Here is a 13,577-nt window from a genome sequence, read left to right as displayed (position 1 = left end):
CCAAACAGAAATGTGTTAACTGTCTTTCCATTAGATAGTTAAACTTCTAGAATGATAAGAGTAATGGGATCCATTGACATTCTTACCAAACAGAAATGTGTTAACTGTCTTTCCATAAGATAGTTAAACTTGTAGAATGATAACAGTAATGGGATCCATTGACATTCTTACCAAACAGAAATGTGTAAACTGTCTTTTCATTAGATAGTTAAACTTGTAGAATGATGACAGTAATGGGATCCATTGACATTCTTACCAAAGAGAAATGTGTTAACTGTCTTTCCATTAGATAGTTAAACTTCTAGAATGATGATAGTAATGGGATTTATTGACATTCTTACCAAACAGAGATGTGTTAACTGTCTTTCCATTAGATAGTTAAACTTGTAGAATGATGACAGTAATGGGATCCATTGACATTCTTACCAAACAGAAATGTGTTAACTGTCTTTCCATTAGATAGTTAAACTTCTAGAATGATAACAGTAATGGGATTTATTGACATTCTTACCAAACAGAGATGTGTTAACTGTCTTTCCATTAGATAGTTAAACTTGTAGAATGATGACAGTAATGGGATCCATTGACATTCTTACCAAACAGAAATGTGTTAACTGTCTTTCCATTAGATAGTTAAACTTCTAGAATGATAAGAGTAATGGGATCCATTGACATTCGTACCAAACAGAAATGTGTTAACTGTCTTTCCATAAGATAGTTAAACTTGTAGAATGATAACAGTAATGGGATCCATTGACATTCTGACCAAACAGAAATGTGTTAACTGTCTTTCCATTAGATAGTTGAACTTGTAGAATGATGACAGTAATGGAATCCATTGACATTCTTCCCAAACAGAAATGTGTTAACTGTCTTTTCATTAGATAGTTAAACTTGTAGAATGATAAGAGTAATGGGATCCATTGACATTCGTACCAAACAGAAATGTGTTAAGTGTCTTTCCATAAGATAGTTAAACTTGTAGAATGATAACAGTAATGGGATTTATTGACATTCTTACCAAACAGAGATGTGTTAACTGTCTTTCCATTAGATAGTTAAACTTGTAGAATGATGACAGTAATGGGATCCATTGACATTCTTACCAAACAGAAATGTGTTAACTGTCTTTCCATTAGATAGTTAAACTTCTAGAATGATAACAGTAATGGGATTTATTGACATTCTTACCAAACAGAGATGTGTTAACTGTCTTTCCATTAGATAGTTAAACTTGTAGAATGATGACAGTAATGGGATCCATTGACATTCTTACCAAACAGAAATGTGTTAACTGTCTTTCCATTAGATAGTTAAACTTCTAGAATGATAAGAGTAATGGGATCCATTGACATTCTTACCAAACAGAAATGTGTTAACTGTCTTTCCATAAGATAGTTAAACTTGTAGAATGATAACAGTAATGGGATCCATTGACATTCTTACCAAACAGAAATGTGTTAACTGTCTTTCCATTAGATAGTTGAACTTGTAGAATGATGACAGTAATGGAATCCATTGACATTCTTACCAAACAGAAATGTGTTAACTGTCTTTCCATTAGATAGTTAAACTTGTAGAATGATGACAGTAATGGGATCCATTGACATTCTTACCAAACAGAAATGTGTTAACTGTCTTTCCATTAGATAGTTAAACTTCTAGAATGATAACAGTAATGGGATTTATTGACATTCTTACCAAACAGAGATGTGTTAACTGTCTTTCCATTAGATAGTTAAACTTGTAGAATGATGACAGTAATGGGATCCATTGACATTCTTACCAAACAGAAATGTGTTAACTGTCTTTCCATTAGATAGTTAAACTTCTAGAATGATAAGAGTAATGGGATCCATTGACATTCTTACCAAACAGAAATGTGTTAACTGTCTTTCCATAAGATAGTTAAACTTGTAGAATGATAACAGTAATGGGATCCATTGACATTCTTACCAAACAGAAATATGTTAACTGTCTTTCCATTAGATAGTTAAACTTGTAGAATGATAACAGTAATGGGATCCATTGACATTCTTACCAAACAGAAATGTGTTAACTGTCTTTCCATTAGATAGTTAAACTTGCAGAATGATGACAGTAATGGGATCCATTGACATTCTTACCAAACAGAAATGTGATAACTGTCTTTCCATTAGATAGTTAAACTTGTAGAATGATGACAGTAATGGGATCCATTGACATTCTTACCAAACAGAAATGTGTTAACTCTCTTTCCATTAGATAGTTGAACTTGTAGAATGATGACAGTAATGGGATCCATTGACATTCTTACCAAACAGAAATGTGTTAACTGTCTTTCCATTAGATAGTTGAACTTGTAGAATGATGACAGTAATGGGACCCATTGACATTCTTACCAAACAGAAATGTGTTAACTCTCTTTCCATTAGATATTTGAACTTGTAGAATGATGACAGTAATGGGATCCATTGACATTCTTACCAAACAGAAATGTGTTAACTGTCTTTCCATTAGATAGTTGAACTTGTAGAATGATGACAGTAATGGAATCCATTGACATTCTTACCAAAAGAAATGTGTCAACTGTCTTTCCATTAGATAGTTAAACTTGTAAAATGATGACAGTAATGGGATCCATTGACATTCTTACCAAACAGAAATGTGTTAACTGTCTTTCCATAAGATAGTTAAACTTGTAGAATGATGACAGTAATGGAATCCATTGACATTCTTACCAAAAAGAAATGTGTCAACTGTCTTTCCATTAGATAGTTAAACTTGTAGAATGATGAGAGTAATGGGATCCATTGACATTCTTACCAAACAGAAATGTGTAAACTGTCTTTCCATAAGATAGTTAAACTTGTAGAATGATGACAGTAATGGAATCCATTGACATTCTTACCAAACAGAAATGTGTTAACTGTCTTTCCATTAGACAGTTAAACTTGTAAAATGATGATAGTAATGGGATCCATTGACATTCTTACCAAACAGAAATGTGTTAACTGTCTTTCCATTAGATAGTTGAACTTGTAGAATGATGACAGTAATGGGATCCATTGACATTCTTACCAAACAGAAATGTGTTAACTGTCTTTCCATTAGACAGTTAAACTTGTAAAATGATGATATTAATGGGATCCATTGACATTCTTACCAAACAGAAATGTGTTAACTCTCTTTCCATTAGATAGTTGAACTTGTAGAATGATGACAGTAATGGGATCCATTGACATTCTTACCAAACAGAAATGTGTCAACTGTCTTTCCATTAGATAGTTAAACTTGCAGAATGATGACAGTAATGGGATCCATTGACATTCTTACCAAACAGAAATGTGTTAACTGTCTTTCCATAAGATAGTTAAACTTGTAGAATGATAACAGTAATGGGATTTATTGACATTCTTACCAAACAGAAATGTGTTAACTGTCTTTCCATTAGATAGTTGAACTTGTAGAATGATGACAGTAATGGGATCCATTGACATTCTTACCAAACAGAAATGTGTTAACTGTCTTTCCATTAGATAGTTAAACTTGTAGAATGATAACAGTAATGGGATTTATTGACATTCTTACCAAACAGAGATGTGTTAACTGTCTTTCCATTAGATAGTTAAACTTGTAGAATGATGACAGTAATGGGATCCATTGACATTCTTACCAAACAGAAATGTGTTAACTGTCTTTCCATTAGATAGTTAAACTTCTAGAATGATAAGAGTAATGGGATCCATTGACATTCTTACCAAACAGAAATGTGTTAACTGTCTTTCCATAAGATAGTTAAACTTGTAGAATGATAACAGTAATGGGATCCATTGACATTCTTACCAAACAGAAATGTGTTAACTGTCTTTCCATTAGATAGTTGAACTTGTAGAATGATGACAGTAATGGGATCCATTGACATTCTTACCAAACAGAAATGTGTTAACTGTCTTTTCATTAGATAGTTAAACTTGTAGAATGATGACAGTAATGGGATCCATTGACATTCTTACCAAACAGAAATGTGTAAACTGTCTTTTCATTAGATAGTTAAACTTGTAGAATGATGACAGTAATGGGATCCATTGACATTCTTACCAAACAGAAATGTGTTAACTGTCTTTCCATTAGATAGTTAAACTTCTAGAATGATGATAGTAATGGGATTTATTGACATTCTTACCAAACAGAGATGTGTTAACTGTCTTTCCATTAGATAGTTAAACTTGTAGAATGATGACAGTAATGGGATCCATTGACATTCTTACCAAACAGAAATGTGTTAACTGTCTTTCCATTAGATAGTTAAACTTCTAGAATGATAACAGTAATGGGATTTATTGACATTCTTACCAAACAGAGATGTGTTAACTGTCTTTCCATTAGATAGTTAAACTTGTAGAATGATGACAGTAATGGGATCCATTGACATTCTTACCAAACAGAAATGTGTTAACTGTCTTTCCATTAGATAGTTAAACTTGTAGAATGATAAGAGTAATGGGATCCATTGACATTCTTACCAAACAGAAATGTGTTAACTGTCTTTCCATAAGATAGTTAAACTTGTAGAATGATAACAGTAATGGGATTTATTGACATTCTTACCAAACAGAGATGTGTTAACTGTCTTTCCATTAGATAGTTAAACTTGTAGAATGATGACAGTAATGGGATCCATTGACATTCTTACCAAACAGAAATGTGTTAACTGTCTTTCCATTAGATAGTTAAACTTCTAGAATGATAACAGTAATGGGATTTATTGACATTCTTACCAAACAGAGATGTGTTAACTGTCTTTCCATTAGATAGTTAAACTTGTAGAATGATGACAGTAATGGGATCCATTGACATTCTTACCAAACAGAAATGTGTTAACTGTCTTTCCATTAGATAGTTAAACTTCTAGAATGATAACAGTAATGGGATCCATTGACATTCTTACCAAACAGAAATGTGTTAACTGTCTTTCCATTAGATAGTTGAACTTGTAGAATGATGACAGTAATGGAATCCATTGACATTCTTCCCAAACAGAAATGTGTTAACTGTCTTTTCATTAGATAGTTAAACTTGTAGAATGATAAGAGTAATGGGATCCATTGACATTCGTACCAAACAGAAATGTGTTAACTGTCTTTCCATAAGATAGTTAAACTTGTAGAATGATAACAGTAATGGGATTTATTGACATTCTTACCAAACAGAGATGTGTTAACTGTCTTTCCATTAGATAGTTAAACTTGTAGAATGATGACAGTAATGGGATCCATTGACATTCTTACCAAACAGAAATGTGTTAACTGTCTTTCCATTAGATAGTTAAACTTCTAGAATGATAACAGTAATGGGATTTATTGACATTCTTACCAAACAGAGATGTGTTAACTGTCTTTCCATTAGATAGTTAAACTTGTAGAATGATGACAGTAATGGGATCCATTGACATTCTTACCAAACAGAAATGTGTTAACTGTCTTTCCATTAGATAGTTAAACTTCTAGAATGATAAGAGTAATGGGATCCATTGACATTCGTACCAAACAGAAATGTGTTAACTGTCTTTCCATAAGATAGTTAAACTTGTAGAATGATAACAGTAATGGGATCCATTGACATTCTTACCAAACAGAAATGTGTTAACTGTCTTTCCATTAGATAGTTGAACTTGTAGAATGATGACAGTAATGGAATCCATTGACATTCTTACCAAACAGAAATGTGTTAACTGTCTTTCCATTAGATAGTTAAACTTGTAGAATGATGACAGTAATGGGATCCATTGACATTCTTACCAAACAGAAATGTGTTAACTGTCTTTCCATTAGATAGTTAAACTTCTAGAATGATAACAGTAATGGGATTTATTGACATTCTTACCAAACAGAGATGTGTTAACTGTCTTTCCATTAGATAGTTAAACTTGTAGAATGATGACAGTAATGGGATCCATTGACATTCTTACCAAACAGAAATGTGTTAACTGTCTTTCCATTAGATAGTTAAACTTCTAGAATGATAAGAGTAATGGGATCCATTGACATTCGTACCAAACAGAAATGTGTTAACTGTCTTTCCATAAGATAGTTAAACTTGTAGAATGATAACAGTAATGGGATCCATTGACATTCTTACCAAACAGAAATGTGTTAACTGTCTTTCCGTTAGATAGTTGAACTTGTAGAATGATGACAGTAATGGAATCCATTGACATTCCTACCAAACAGAAATGTGTTAACTGTCTTTCCATTAGATAGTTAAACTTGTAGAATGATAACAGTAATGGGATCCATTGACATTCTTACCAAACAGAAATATGTTAACTGTCTTTCCATTAGATAGTTAAACTTGTAGAATGATAACAGTAATGGGATCCATTGACATTCTTACCAAACAGAAATGTGTTAACTGTCTTTCCATTAGATAGTTAAACTTGCAGAATGATGACAGTAATGGGATCCATTGACATTCTTACCAAACAGAAATGTGATAACTGTCTTTCCATTAGATAGTTAAACTTGTAGAATGATGACAGTAATGGGATCCATTGACATTCTTACCAAACAGAAATGTGTTAACTCTCTTTCCATTAGATAGTTGAACTTGTAGAATGATGACAGTAATGGGATCCATTGACATTCTTACCAAACAGAAATGTGTTAACTGTCTTTCCATTAGATAGTTGAACTTGTAGAATGATGACAGTAATGGGACCCATTGACATTCTTACCAAACAGAAATGTGTTAACTCTCCATTAGATATTTGAACTTGTAGAATGATGACAGTAATGGGATCCATTGACATTCTTACCAAACAGAAATGTGTTAACTGTCTTTCCATTAGATAGTTGAACTTGTAGAATGATGACAGTAATGGAATCCATTGACATTCTTACCAATAAGAAATGTGTCAACTGTCTTTCCATTAGATAGTTAAACTTGTAAAATGATGAGAGTAATGGGATCCATTGACATTCTTACCAAACAGAAATGTGTTAACTGTCTTTCCATAAGATAGTTAAACTTGTAGAATGATGACAGTAATGGAATCCATTGACATTCTTACCAAAAAGAAATGTGTCAACTGTCTTTCCATTAGATAGTTAAACTTGTAGAATGATGAGAGTAATGGGATCCATTGACATTCTTACCAAACAGAAATGTGTAAACTGTCTTTCCATAAGATAGTTAAACTTGTAGAATGATGACAGTAATGGAATCCATTGACATTCTTACCAAACAGAAATGTGTTAACTGTCTTTCCATTAGATAGTTAAACTTGTAAAATGATGAGAGTAATGGGATCCATTGACATTCTTACCAAACAGAAATGTGTTAACTGTCTTTCCATTAGACAGTTAAACTTGTAAAATGATGATATTAATGGGATCCATTGACATTCTTACCAAACAGAAATGTGTTAACTCTCTTTCCATTAGATAGTTGAACTTGTAGAATGATGACAGTAATGGGATCCATTGACATTCTTCCCAAACAGAAATGTGTTAACTGTCTTTCCATTAGACAGTTAAACTTGTAAAATGATGATATTAATGGGATCCATTGACATTCTTACCAAACAGAAATGTGTTAACTCTCTTTCCATTAGATAGTTGAACTTGTAGAATGATGACAGTAATGGGATCCATTGACATTCTTCCCAAACAGAAATGTGTTAACTGTCTTTTCATTAGATAGTTAAACTTGTAGAATGATGACAGTAATGGGATCCATTGACATTCTTACCAAACAGAAATGTGTAAACTGTCTTTTCATTAGATAGTTAAACTTGTAGAATGATGACAGTAATGGGATCCATTGACATTCTTACCAAACAGAAATGTGTTAACTGTCTTTCCATTAGATAGTTAAACTTCTAGAATGATAACAGTAATGGGATTTATTGACATTCTTACCAAACAGAGATGTGTTAACTGTCTTTCCATTAGATAGTTAAACTTGTAGAATGATGACAGTAATGGAATCCATTGACATTCTTACCAAACAGAAATGTGTTAACTGTCTTTCCATTAGATAGTTAAACTTCTAGAATGATAAGAGTAATGGGATCCATTGACATTCGTACCAAACAGAAATGTGTTAACTGTCTTTCCATAAGATAGTTAAACTTGTAGAATGATAACAGTAATGGGATCCATTGACATTCTTACCAAACAGAAATGTGTTAACTGTCTTTCCATTAGATAGTTGAACTTGTAGAATGTAGACAGTAATGGGATCCATTGACATTCTTACCAAACAGAAATGTGTTAACTCTCTTTCCATTAGATAGTTGAACTTGTAGAATGATGACAGTAATGGGATCCATTGACATTCTTACCAAACAGAAATGTGTTAACTGTCTTTCCATTAGATAGTTGAACTTGTAGAATGATGACAGTAATGGGATCCATTGACATTCTTACCAAACAGAAATGTGTTAACTCTCTTTCCATTAGATAGTTGAACTTGTAGAATGATGACAGTAATGGGATCCATTGACATTCTTACCAAACAGAAATGTGTTAACTGTCTTTCCATTAGATAGTTGAACTTGTAGAATGATGACAGTAATGGGATCCATTGACATTCTTACCAAACAGAAATGTGTTAACTGTCTTTCCATTAGATAGTTAAACTTGTAGAATGATAACAGTAATGGGATCCATTGACATTCTTACCAAACAGAAATGTGTTAACTGTCTTTCCATTAGATAGTTGAACTTGTAGAATGATGACAGTAATGGAATCCATTGACATTCTTACCAAAAAGAAATGTGTCAACTGTCTTTCCATTAGATAGTTAAACTTGTAAAATGATGAGAGTAATGGGATCCATTGACATTCTTACCAAATAGAAATGTGTTAACTGTCTTTCCATTAGACAGTTAAACTTGTAAAATGATGATATTAATGGGATCCATTGACATTCTTACCAAACAGAAATGTGTTAACTGTCTTTCCATTAGATAGTTAAACTTGTAAAATGATGAGAGTAATGGGATCCATTGACATTCTTACCAAACAGAAATGTGTTAACTGTCTTTCCATAAGATAGTTAAACTTGTAGAATGATGACAGTAATGGAATCCATTGACATTCTTACCAAAAAGAAATGTGTCAACTGTCTTTCCATTAGATAGTTAAACTTGTAGAATGATGAGAGTAATGGGATCCATTGACATTCTTACCAAACAGAAATGTGTAAACTGTCTTTCCATAAGATAGTTAAACTTGTAGAATGATGACAGTAATGGAATCCATTGACATTCTTACCAAACAGAAATGTGTTAACTGTCTTTCCATTAGATAGTTAAACTTGTAAAATGATGATATTAATGGGATCCATTGACATTCTTACCAAACAGAAATGTGTTAACTCTCTTTCCATTAGATAGTTGAACTTGTAGAATGATGACAGTAATGGGATCCATTGACATTCTTCCCAAACAGAAATGTGTTAACTGTCTTTTCATTAGATAGTTAAACTTGTAGAATGATGACAGTAATGGGATCCATTGACATTCTTACCAAACAGAAATGTGTAAACTGTCTTTTCATTAGATAGTTAAACTTGTAGAATGATGACAGTAATGGAATCCATTGACATTCTTACCAAAAAGAAATGTGTTAACTGTCTTTCCATTTGACAGTTAAATTTGTAGAATGATGATAGTAATGGGGTCTACTAAATGTCTTACTAAAAACTTTGTTATGTTTTGTAATTTGTTTAAAATGTCAATAAAAGATCCATTTGTGAAATACAGTTTTGTTTCCATATTTTTTTAAATTTCTTTAATGAACATATTGAATTTTTTATGTAAATTTTAACTATTGAATTCATGAGTTTCTCAAAAGTGCTCATTTTTAACATGTTAATGATGTTTACATTATAGTTTAACCCTTAAACGGTGGCCATCATCAGTTGATGCTGCTACCTACAATATTCCTGCTGTTTAAGGGTTAAGTTGAAGTGTGAACTTGATTATTTATACATGATATTTTTAGCTTTTCTAAGCACAACTTTATTTACTCAAGTGTATTATTGATCTCCTGTGTACGTATTTCAGTCAACAAAATATGTGAACACATAGGGTAATATGGTGACAGTTTTTGATGTTTTCTGTATTTATCTAATAAAAAGTTTTCAAATATGGATTATGTCGCCTCATCAATGAGAGAGGAAAAATGTTTTTCAGTAAAATGGTTCTGAATTACGTCATTTATAAATGGAACCTGTAATTTCTTATTTATCTGGTTTCTGTAGAAGTTTCTCACATGATCTGTTTATGTAGTTCATGTGAATTAATTTATTGAATGTGACTTACAGTGTATGTTTGTTTACTGAATGTGACTTACAGTTTATGTTTATTTACTGAATGTGACTCACAGTTTGTTTATTTACTGAATGTGACTCACAGTTTATGTTTATTTACTGAATGTGACTTTCAGTTTGTTTATTTATTGAATGTGACTTACAGTTTATGTTTATTTACTGAATGTGACTTACAGTTTATGTTTATTTACTGAATGTGACTTACAGTTTATGTTTTGAACATAACATTAATATTCTGTGTAATCAGTTCTGACTCACCATGTTGTTGACGTATATTAATTACCAGTTATGGTAACATTTATTATTAATGTTTATTACTTAAGGCAGTGTTATGATGAATGCTACCATAGGTAGTAAACAACTTTAAAATAGTGACATTGCTTTTAAAAATGTTAACACCCTTTGTAACAGTATATTAACTAAAATATTTGAAACAGTACTATTACTTAAGATTATGTTAGTGTAAAAAAAATTAATTTCCCAATGTACTTGTAACAGCAGTTATTTAAAAATAGTTATATATACATAAATTTATATATACATGCTTGTAACAGCAGTTATTTAAAAATAGTTATATCTACATACATTTATATATACATGCCTAAATTTGTATATATATTAGTTTTTATATTTTTAATTTTATTTAAACAAGTACAGTAATGTATGGTATGAAATACAAGTTCAAGTGCCAGTTGGTTCAGACAATTTTAACCAAAACTGGTTTCATATACCTTAGAAAAAAACAAACTTCTTCATAAGGATTTATGTCACACATTATTTAAATGTAGGTTTATCGTTAAGAATTGTTCAGTGGCATAATTATATTCGTTCTCACACAAGTGGTGAATAAATGTATAGTTTTGAATGGGCGGTATCCAGCTTGGTTGAGTTTCATAAAATCAGAACATACGTTTTTATATTGTAGATGAAGATAACCATAATACCTAGGAGTATATGTTTGATTTTGTTTCATATCTGACATTCCTTGATTCATGTAACTGTTGAAGAATAGTCGAGAATAACTTATTTACTGTACAATGCAACTAACAATAATTTATTTCTCATCACAAAAATTTTGAATAAAAATGAAACATACAAGACTCGTATGTAACTGTTAAGATTAGAAAGACAATTCTCGTACTTGAATATACAACTTTCGACAAACAGAACATCTGTTTTACAATAAATCTTTCATAATTTAAAGACAAATAGGACAAAAGTTTGACGACTGTGTAAATGATGATGAAACGTTCTACATTTGTAATAAACCTTACCCATTCAAACAGAAACGGTGTTATTTTTTTTATTATATTCACTCCTTTATCACTAAACATTTATGGGGACTTAGGAGTCTTTTTCAATTCATCATACATGGAGGATAAGATAGGACTTGATCTCTATAAATATTATTTACATAATAAGAAACCTAAATGTTTGTTGCTTTTTCTCTGACCCAGTATATACTAATCAACCTTGAACAGGCGAAATTATAGCCCACAGCATATTAAGGTATAACATTTGTAATATCGTGTTTTCAATTGCAAATTTCTATAAAAGGAAAATAATTCTTTAACGAATATTTTACAGTTATTAAAAAGATAGTTTTCTAATTATTGTGTTCTATACCACTCACAGTACATAAACAATTTATTTTGATATATTCGATTTAATCACTTGAGCAGTACTTCACTAACAGAACAGATGTTTTAATATATAGGACTCGATCATTTAGTATTACTACACTAACAAATCAACTGTTCTAATATATCGCACTGAATCATTTAGCAGTACTACACGAACAGAACAACTGTTTTAATATATAAAGGACTGAATAATTTAGCACTACTACACAAACAGAACAACTGTTTTAATATATCAGACTGAATCACTTAGCAATACTACACAAACAGAACAACTGTTCTAATATATCGGACTGAATCACTTAGCAATACTACACAAACAGAACAACTGTTTTAATATATAAAAGACTGAATCATTTAGCACTACTACACAAACAGAACAATTGTTTTAATATATAAAGGACTCAATCATTTAGCACTACTACACAAACAGAACAACTGTTTTAATATATCGGACTCTATCATTTAGTATTACTACACTAACAAATCAACTGTTCTAATATATCGGACTGAATCATTTAGCACTACTACACAAACAGAACAACTGTTTTAATATATAAAAGACTGAATCATTTAGCACTACTACACAAACAGAACAATTGTTTTAATATATAAAGGACTGAATAATTTAGCACTACTACACAAACAGAACAACTGTTTTAATATATCGGACTGAATCACTTAGTAATACTACAAAAACAGAACAACTGTTTTAATATATAAAAGACTGAATCATTTAGCACTACTACACAAACAGAACAATTGTTTTAATATATAAAAGACTGAATCATTTAGCACTACTACACAAACAGAACAAATGTTTTAATATATAAAGGACTCAATCATTTAGCACTAATACACAAACAGAACAAATGTTTTAATATACAAAGGAATGAATCATTTAGCACTACTACACAAACAGAACAACTGTTTTAATATATCGGACTGAATCATTTAGCACTACTACACAAACAGAACAACTGTTTTAATATATAAAGGACTGAATCATTTAGCACTACTACACAAACAAAACAAATGTTTTAATATATAAAGGACTGAATCATTTAGCACTACTACACAAACAAAACAACTGTTTTAATATATCGGACTGAATCACTTAGCAATACTACACAAACAGAACAACTGTTTTAATATATAAAAGACTGAATCATTTAGCACTACTACACAAACAGAACAACTGTTTTAATATATCGGACTGAATCATTTAGCAATACTACACAAACAGAACAACTGTTTTAATATATAAAGGACTGAATCATTTAGCACTACTACACAAACAGAACAACTGTTTTAATATATAAAGGATGGAATCATTTATCAGTACTACACAAACAGAACAACTGTTAATATATAAAGGACTGAATCATTTAGCACTACTACACAAACAGAACAACTGTTTTAATATATCGGACTGAATCATTTAGCACTACTACACAAACAGAACAACTGTTTTAATATATAAAGGACTGAATCATTTAGCACTACTACACAAACAAAACAACTGTTTTAATATATCGGACTGAATCATTTAGCAATACTACACAAACAGAACAACTGTTTTAATATATAAAGGACTGAATCATTTAGCACTACTA

Source organism: Tachypleus tridentatus, chromosome 3, assembly GCF_004210375.1.
Source record: "Tachypleus tridentatus isolate NWPU-2018 chromosome 3, ASM421037v1, whole genome shotgun sequence".
NCBI lineage: Eukaryota > Metazoa > Arthropoda > Merostomata > Xiphosura > Limulidae > Tachypleus > Tachypleus tridentatus.
The sequence above is the reverse complement of the archived record's forward strand: the minus strand, read 5'-3'. Positions refer to the sequence as shown.